Consider the following 9,556-nt stretch of genomic DNA (forward strand, 5'->3'; position numbering starts at 1 on the left):
GAATTCTTCCGCAATTGAATTCGACGGGTATGCTTGCACAAAGTGCACAATCGAAAATGTCTCTCTTTCCGCGATCGGTTCGTTCGAATCGACAACCTGCTCGCGATGCAGCGGTACATGATGTCCTCTGCTACACTTTTGACATTCATCGCGAGTGCAATTTCTACTACTGTGCCCCAGAGCCAAACAATTAAAAAATCCCCGTGTCTGCTCTACCGTTTTGTTCCCTTTCAAAACAGCCATAAACGAAAACTCTTGACAATTTGGCTACACGTGTTCGTCTTCACTCAATGAGCAATTGTCTGCCTGCTCAACGTTGTGATCTATGACGTGCGATTCTATCAACGTGCCAGACTTTCGTTGGTCCTTTGTCGAGAATTTCGATACAGCAAATTTATCCTTGCGCTTAGCTAAATCTTGAGCCCGTTACTCAAGAAATTTTGTAACCTCATACCGATCCTTCAGTCGTGATTACGCGAACTCGTAATTCGCATCCGATATGCCGAATGTGCTAAACTGTGCGGGTTCCAGAACCTGGGTATCCACGAAGTACCCATCTCCACTTCCTCGTGGTAGAACCTGGGCGTCGGGCTTGCCCGACGGCTAACGGGGCTCTGGGGCTATCAAATTAAACTGCGACTCGGAGGTTTGGTGCATTATTAATTTGCCCAAGCTAGTCCGGGACACTTACGTAGAGCAAAATTGAATTAGACTGAGGCTGGAAAGTCTGGAGCATCAATTTAACCAAACTGGTCCATTCTAATTCAAAAAGGGTCAGAGTGAGCGTGTTCGCGTACACGTAGTGAGTTCGCCTCCCCGAGGATGCTCCGGCGGTCGGGATTCGTCCCCTCCGACGGAATAACTGAAGGACTCACCCGTGGGAAAGGCGCCGCGGCACATCTGGATTTTTCCATCGCCTTATTCAGTGACATGGAAGAATTAGTTGGTAGAGGGCAAACCTATTGGCATATGCCCGTTCGGACGAGGAGGCACATTCGATCACCGCCTTGGTGTAGGATAAACAATAAATCCCTAAACTGTGATCATAGACCGAAATCGTCGTCGAAAGTCGGTAGCTCTATGACTGGGAAGCGTCTCGCAAGTGCCTCCAGTGCTGCGAGTGAAGGAATGAGCGACGATGCTGATCGAGCTTACGCACTGCGAATATTGTTTCGAAGAACATGTTCTCAAGTGCATTGCGTTCCTGCAGTTGTACGGCCCCATTATTCGTCTCAAATACAAAAACATCTATCCGCGATTGCACATTATCGAAGTGGTCATATAAACACCCGTGTGCCTTAATTGTGTCAACCCGTGTGCCAATTTTCCCTTGACTGAGGCACGTTCCGCTACTAAATTTGTCATTTGTAGATCCATGATCACTACTAGTGAGACAAGCTGAAATGAATGAGAGACTGACCCACGTGGAAGATTGAGGCGAATAGGATGCGTTTCCGATAGCTCGATCTAATTACTACCGACGTCACCGCTGCTTGTGACCTCTGTTACGATTTACATTTCGTTCGGGTGGTGGGGGGTGGGGGGAGGGGGGAGGGGGGGGGGGGGTGCGTGGACCACTAGGTGCTGGATGCTGCCCTGCACAGATGCTGTCCTTGCCGATAATCAAACGGTTCTTCGTCAGGATATTCGATCCTTGACGTCGTCTATATCTATCTTCTTATCGATCCTTGTACTTGAAGTTGACTTGAAGGCCCGATGCTGGATCTAATCCGATCCGATCCGTTTCTATTGATTCGGCTCGAAGGACCAATGTTTGGTACTGGCCACGGATTACCCGGATGGATACCGATGGTTTGGACTTGGCCGATTTTGCACATTGGTATGCCGACTAAAAAATTATACTCTAAGGGCTGAAGGACCACCTTCCTGCTGGAGGAAGGAACAAAACTAAGATTTCAGATTCCGTAATACTATTTATTCCACACGTGTTGGTAACTGGAACGTTATGTCGGTTCTAATGAATCTGCTCTAAAATCCGAAAAACTACAATTCTTAACTACGTTGCTGTGGCGGTTTAGTCACACAGATAGGTCCAAAAACAAGTTCACTCTCAGGCACCGAGTTGCCCTTGAGTGATGCATGCGGAAATTCCGTAGATTTCCATTGACGACAGCAATCAGCGATAATCGTAAGAAACACTTCAGCTGTGAAATGTATGGTTCAACAAAGAATAAATCTATTTACTGGGAGATAAGAAAACTATTAGCATGGCTATTCACGCGAATAGTAAGTAGTAAGAATCTATGTAACCCAATAATTCTTATCAGCTTCTACAATTTTATGTACGCCATTTCCACACATCCATGTAACAGGCCGGCGCTTCCAATGCCTACATGTCAAAGTAGTTGAGTTCTAATGTATTATGCAACGCGATGGCGCATCTTAGGTCAATCTTGCAAAGTAGGAAAACTATGAAGTACCTGTACAACGCAATAACGCTCATCAGCTTCTACAGTACGCGGTATGTAATTTCTACAAATACATTCTACGGGATGCCGCTTCCAGCTGTCTATGTGTCAATGCAATTGAGTTCGAATGTTCTATGCAGCGCGATGGCGCTTCTCAGTTCTACGTTTTAAAGTACTTAAGTATGAAAGTTCCATGCACCGCAATTGTGCTTATCAGCTTCTATATTACGAAGTATGTAATTATTACAGATCCGAGTAGCAACATGGCGCTTCTATGAGTCTACGCGTCAAACTAATCGAGTTCTAATATTCTATGCTGTGCAATAGCGCCTCCCATTTCAACGTTTCAAAGCATGCAAGTCTGAAAGTTCAGTGCAATTTAATAATGCTTGTCTACTTCTATGTTTCAAAGAATGTGATATCTACAGTTCAATGCAACCGTATGTGGCTTCTAAGTATCTACGTGTCAATGTGATTGAGTACTAAATATCTATGTAATGCGGTGGCACATCTCAATTCAACGTTTCATAATGAGTGTTCTATACACCGTCAAGGTGGCCGTTGATGACTGTTTGTAAAATTGAATCGGAAAACGTTGTTGGTGTTCGCGTTCTTACGCAAATCCCGCCAGAATGTTTTTCTGTAACTAGCCGAAGAATCTCGATTTTAAGAAACTTCCTAAGGCTCAAGTTTCGTTGGCCAATGCAAAAAATTGGAAGGAGAATTTGGAAAAGTTGTGGGACGAACATCGCCAAACTCACCAGTTGATACTCCAGTCTGCCAAGAGGGAGGACCAAAAAGGCGTTACTTACTGCAAGGACAACACTTTCCTCAACGCGGAGGACGCCTACTTCGAGGCTTCTGACTTCCTTAGCGACATCATCGCCCAGCTGAACGTCAGCAGTAAAAGCTCGTCTGATCAAAGTAACATTTCTATTTATCACGATTCTGTCGCATCAGCTTCATCGCAATTACCGCGTCTTTCGCTTCCGAAGTTTTCCGAGCTTGGACTCAGCAACCACAAAGACGTAAAAGTAATAGGTAAAAAAGTGATGGACGCATACAAACAATTCAGAACAATAGTTGAAGAAAACAATAAATTGAAGTCGATGCTGGCTTAAGAACGCAGCGTAAAAAGCAAAATTTATCTCTTGGACTCGACGATAAACAGCGCCGTCATGCAGCTGAACGAGATGAAAAAACAAATGGAAACATAAATCGCTCCTCCTCAATTATCGTACACTGATAAAGTTAAGATGCACTCAAAAATAGCTCCAAAACCAGCGGTGAAACTTCCGAAGAACATAATCACTGTGTATCCGAAGGAAGGCAGTGATATTACCGAGAGCGAAACAACAAAGAAGATGATGTTAAGTAGTATCACCTCCACCGCGGAAAAGTTGCAAATTTGCAACATGAAGAAAATAAGCAAGAACGGGATTTTAATAGAAATCAAAACCTCCGGTGACGTGCAAAATATTCTGCAAAGTGGAAAACTTCCCAGTGCTGGTCTCGTAGCTGGACTTCCTACCAAGAGGCGTTCAAAAATGATTTTGTATCAAGTGCTGAAGAATATGCAAGAAAAAGACCTAGCAGCCATTAAGGAATAAAGCGTAGATCACATAGACAGAAACAAATTTCTCGATGAATTTAAATTATTGTTCAAAACAGGAGACCGCGAAAAAGAATCAGTGAATTGGGTCTTCGAAACAACCCCAGAAATGAGGACCATTTTGTTGAAACGAAGCAGGATTTTCATAGGCTGGGGCTTGCATGGTATTCGCGATTACATTCCTGTCACCAGATGCTATAGGTACCAATATTTTGACATTTCGCGCAATACCGCCAGGCGAAGAACGAAACGTGCGAACACTGCGGACAAGATGAATACTTTCAACTCGTACCCGAAGAATGCCTAGGTTACAAGCACGCCATCAAGGTCTATATATCCAAAGTCGACTATGGTAAGCAGACCAAACACCAACATATATCAGACGCTTGCGATCCCTTTAAGTCAACTCAACAGACTATATTAATATTAATATTTTTTCCATTCAGGAACCGTATTCCTTCTATAAACATCAATAGCTATATTCTCCTTTTTGATACAAAGCGTTTCTCCAGTATCACTTCACAGAATTCAGTCAAGGCCGCGGTAGTAATAACCAACCAGAATTACACAGTTTTAAAGAGAGAACAGTTATCAAACACACACTTTATCTACGCCGAAATTACAGTAGGAAAACAAAAATTCTATCTAATAAACAGCTATTTTCAATACAGTGATAATATTGAACCTCATCTACAGCATCTCGACAAAATAATCACAACGTTAAAGGGTCAAAACGTAATAATATGCTTAGATACAAAACAGCTCTTAGATGAAAGAGGAGAACAATTAGAACTCCTTATATCTCAACGTAACTTATTTGTTATAAACATACCGGCAAATACATATATATTTGATACACTACAAGGTCGAGCAAATATAGATGTTACACTTACCTCTTCATCTCTCTATAACTACGTAACAAACTGGGAAGTTCATGAAGCGGCAACTATCAGCGACCACATCCTCACCACTCTTCAAATAAAAACATGTAAAACAAACCATACCGAATTACAAACTCTCGTACGATACAACCTTAAACGCGCCAACTGGGACAAATTCAAGTTGGTCATAGAACAAGAATGAAATAAAATGAACGCCACAATCAACCACACAAACTCCAACATACAGGCAATAGACATCATACAAATTATACAAAGTATATGCAACGTAGCCATACAAAACAAAATACGATTTAAAAAATCAGTACCATGGTGGAATACTGACCTCACAAAGCTCAAAACCCTTATAACAAAGCAGGACGGAAATTCCAGCAAACCTTCAACGAACACCTACTGTCTCAAGAGAAGAAGTACTCGGCCATCAGAAATAAATATATATCAGCCATACAAAAAGCCAAACTAAACAGTTGGAAAGAATTCGCAACCACTGAAGGAAATGTATACCCATGGAGCTATGTATACCAACTTAGTACACGCATCATATTAGTAAAATCTACACATGAAAATATCAAATACAATAATATACAAGCTCTCACGTGGAAAGAATCGACAACTGCATTACTAGATGCACTACTCCCATGCGAAAACGCATCCAACGCGAATAGTTGGCACCAAGCAATCAGAGCATATATTGAAATTCCTTCGAACACCAGCAATACAGTTCCCTTCACACACAAAGAAATAGAAAACATCATCTGTAAACTAATGAACAGGAAAGCATCAGGACATGACGTAATAGATAACGAAATCCTCAAAAAAGCATGGAATTTAATTGGAAGGGAAATCACACAACTAATAAATAAGTGTTTAGAAGAAGAATCCTTCCTACAAATATGGAAAAGGGGAGTTATCCGAATTTTAATTAAAGGAAAGGACAGAGACAAAACAAACCCAAAATCCGGCCAATTTGCCTACTGCCAAATCTAAGCAAAATTCTGGAGAAACTAATATCGCAAAGGATTACCAACCTTACCAGTGAACACGAAAATGTTTCAAACAGGCAGTATGAACTCAAGAAAGGGAAATCTACTGAAGATACAAAAGTGGAAATGTGCAAAATAACAGGTTCAACCACTCACAAATATGTAATAAGACTTCTCTTCGATATCGAAGGGGCTTTCGATAACGTGTGGTTGCTAAGCATTTTAAGCAATCTCAAGAAAAGTAACTGCCCATGAAGTATATATCAACTGATCAGAAGCTACCTCTCCGAACGCAGCGTAGAAATAGCAAATGCAAATAACGTCATAAAGAAGGTAATAATAAAGGGATGCCCACAAGGCTGTATTCTCGGACCGACATTCTGGAATTCGATATTTAACGATGCCATCAACACCATTAAATCCCTTGGCTTTGAATCGATTGCTTACGCGGACGATATAATAGTAATCATCAGCGGGAATTCACGCAAAGAAATATAACTAAAAACTAATCAAATCACAGATGTACTCTCGAATTGGTATAAAATGCAACAGTGACAGCTCTCCAAAAAGAAGACACAAATGATCCTACTGATAGGCTTTTTGGACATCAAGAGAACTGCAGTTGTTAAAATAGACTATACATCAATCAAAATGGTAGAAGAAGTAAAATATCTGGGAAACATTTCGGTACAAGATTAAACATCACACCTCAAGTAAAACACATCACCAGAAAATGTTAAACAAGATTATACAAAAATAGCAAAAGTATGATGACAATATATAAAGGTTTAGTTCTACCAATCATGACATATGCGTCTGGCACATAAAACATCTATAACAAGCTCAAAAGCACGTCCTTCTCCGGGTACAAAGCATATAAAACCGTTTCGACAGATGCACTCCTGGCAGCATCACCCCCCCCCCCCCTTGAACGGCTAATATCTGAAAGAATTGACCATTACCATTACAAAAAAGACCTGTAACAATCAATAACAGAAATCTCCTTAAATTACAAGCTAAACATAAGAAACTACAAAAAGCAGTTAAGAACCGCAACAATAGAAAAATGGCAAACACAATGGAAACAGACGGACAATGGCAGAATCACATTTGAATATTTTAAAGATATTAAGACATGACTCAAACTTACGCGGATTGAACCTAGTTTTTACATATCACCGTTGCTAACAGGACACGGTAAAATCAGGACTAAACGAAAAGAACGCAGCACAGCCTCCATGAACACATGCTCATGCGGCCATCTGGACTGCGTTAAACACATTATATATGATTGCAAATACTACAAAAAAATTTGGAAAACCCTAATAGAGTTACTAGAAGCAAAGAAGCAAAAATGGCCATACGAATTAACAGAATTAGTCCATCAAGAAAATTACAGATTTTTCGCAGATATCGCCAAACAAGCCATGCATTTAAGAAAAATAGAATGCATAAACGAGACAGCACAACACAGAAAGACAAATCTGAGAAATATTATACAACGAAGAATACAAACAAGGAACAGCAAGGAAGCAAATGAAAATATCAACATAAACACAGCTGCAGAGACAACGCGAGCCTCGATACTCCTTAAAAGTGTGAGGTGTCCCAGCGGCCGATAGTAACAACGTTATATACTATCCAACTGTCAGGTGGCGCAAGCTACCTGAATTCGCATAAGACCGAGTGCAAGCATTGGCGACCCCGCGGCATCGAAACGAGGGCGTAACCCAAGTTCCGATGAGATGGCTAAGTAGGTCGCTTCCCGTACGGGACGGTCTACTCTCTTGATGATCCGCAAAAGGTAAGCAGTGCATTAAACGCCATTTAACACCTACTGGTATAGGCGAAAGCCTAGATACAGTAGAGCGAGCTAAGTACTTCGAAACGCTCATTTAGTCAAATAGTCCCGAAGTTTTCTGAAGATTTCAATCAATGGGGAAATTTCCATGGTTTATTCGAATCGCTCGTCAACACGAAAAAATTTCTCTCGAATATTAAAAAACTGCATTACTTAAAGGGTAATGTAACCGGTAACGCGGAACTATTAATAGATAACATAAGTATGTCCATCAAAAGTTACGTAGTTGCGTGAAAATTACTCGTCGATAAATACGAAGATGAAACCACTCTCAATAATTCGCGCATCCATAAATTTACTAGTCTGCTATCAATGAAAACCGTGTCTGCGACAGAACTCAAGCGTTTACGAGACACCGTTACATCCTCTCTTACTGCGCTAAAAACCCCTTACACGTGCTGTTGATTCGTGGGACGATCTACTAGTATATTTTATAGCGCAAAAATTTTCTAAACGCACGCACGACGAGTGGAAGTTGCGTCGCGGCTGTTCTAAGAAATATCCTACTTACAAAGAGATTAACGAGTTTATGACTCTTCAAATACGTGGTCTCACCGACTATCTCGCCGCAAGCGACAGTTCGTCATGCAAAAACAAATTCGCGATTGACGCTTTCAAGACTCAATCTAGTGTTCACAATGTCTCGGTCATTAAATGCATTGATTGTTCCGGTAATCACGCGCTCTTTAAATAAGAACGCTTTAAAGCTAAGTCTTTGTATCAGAAAATTTCATTTATAAAGCAAAATAGACTATGCTTTCATTGCTTGCGTTCTGGCCATATTACTTCCGAGTGTAAAAATACTAGCCGATGCTTTTTTTGTAAGCGAACTCATCACTCTCTCCTACACCGGACCACAACCTTTCTAAACAAGGCGAGTAGTAACATTTCCATACATGATTCCGTCGAAAAAAGCAAATACACATGATGATACAAGTAAAAAGTTACCGGCGTCAGTGCAAATTATTTCCTCGTCCAAATTTACTTCTCCAAATACGTTGTTACCAACCACGTTGATCGTTTTCCGTACCTCTGAAAGTTGTGCCTTTAAACTTCGCGCGTTGTTAGATCAAGGATCGACATTTAGTTTCATTTTCGAATCGATCTGTCAGTTAATACGTGCAAAAAGATGCTTCGGGGAACAATACAGTGGAATTGCCAAATCCTGTGTACTTGTACAGCTAGAATCTTGTGTAAAATAATTTCGAAGTGTCGTTTCCTATGTCCGCGCATATTTATCAATGCATCACTTTTTATGCTGGCTCACAAGCGCGCCTTGACTTACAATCTTGGCTGCATCTACGCGACTTGCCGCTAGCAGATCCAAACCCGTTAAGCAGCCACCCGATTTACGTTTTAATCGGTGCTGATCTATACGGATAGCTTTTGTTAAACGACGTTCGTCAGAGTCCAGTCGGTATTCTCACTGCTCAGCTTACTGCTCTAGGATGGACTATTTCCAGTCTTGCTGGTCCACGTGGTTCTTGCCAGGAATCAACCCCTGTTGTCAATTGCGTAACTGCTGATGAATAAGATCACTCGTTACGCCAATTTTGGGAACTCGAGGAGGTATCCACGACACCCGCGCTTTCCAAAGAAGACGAAAGGTATGAGCGTTTTCTTCACGATACCTCTACCCGTTCCCCTCACGGTCGATGTATCGTACAGCTTCCATTTAAGAGTGAACCTCAATTAACTCTAGATGACCTCGAATTCAGTATTACAATTTTTTATCGGAATACCTCTCCATGGGTCACATGGAAATAATTAAC

General features: G+C 41.3%; 1 pseudogene; it reads left to right on the top strand.

The window, feature by feature from the left end:
- Positions 1-8,680: 8,680 nt before the first annotated feature.
- LOC143433150 (uncharacterized) lies at positions 8,681-9,167 on the top strand (annotated as a pseudogene).
- Positions 9,168-9,556: the final 389 nt, after the last annotated feature.

This window comes from Xylocopa sonorina, chromosome 2, assembly GCF_050948175.1.
Source record: "Xylocopa sonorina isolate GNS202 chromosome 2, iyXylSono1_principal, whole genome shotgun sequence".
In the NCBI taxonomy this organism is placed as follows: Eukaryota; Metazoa; Arthropoda; class Insecta; order Hymenoptera; family Apidae; genus Xylocopa; species Xylocopa sonorina.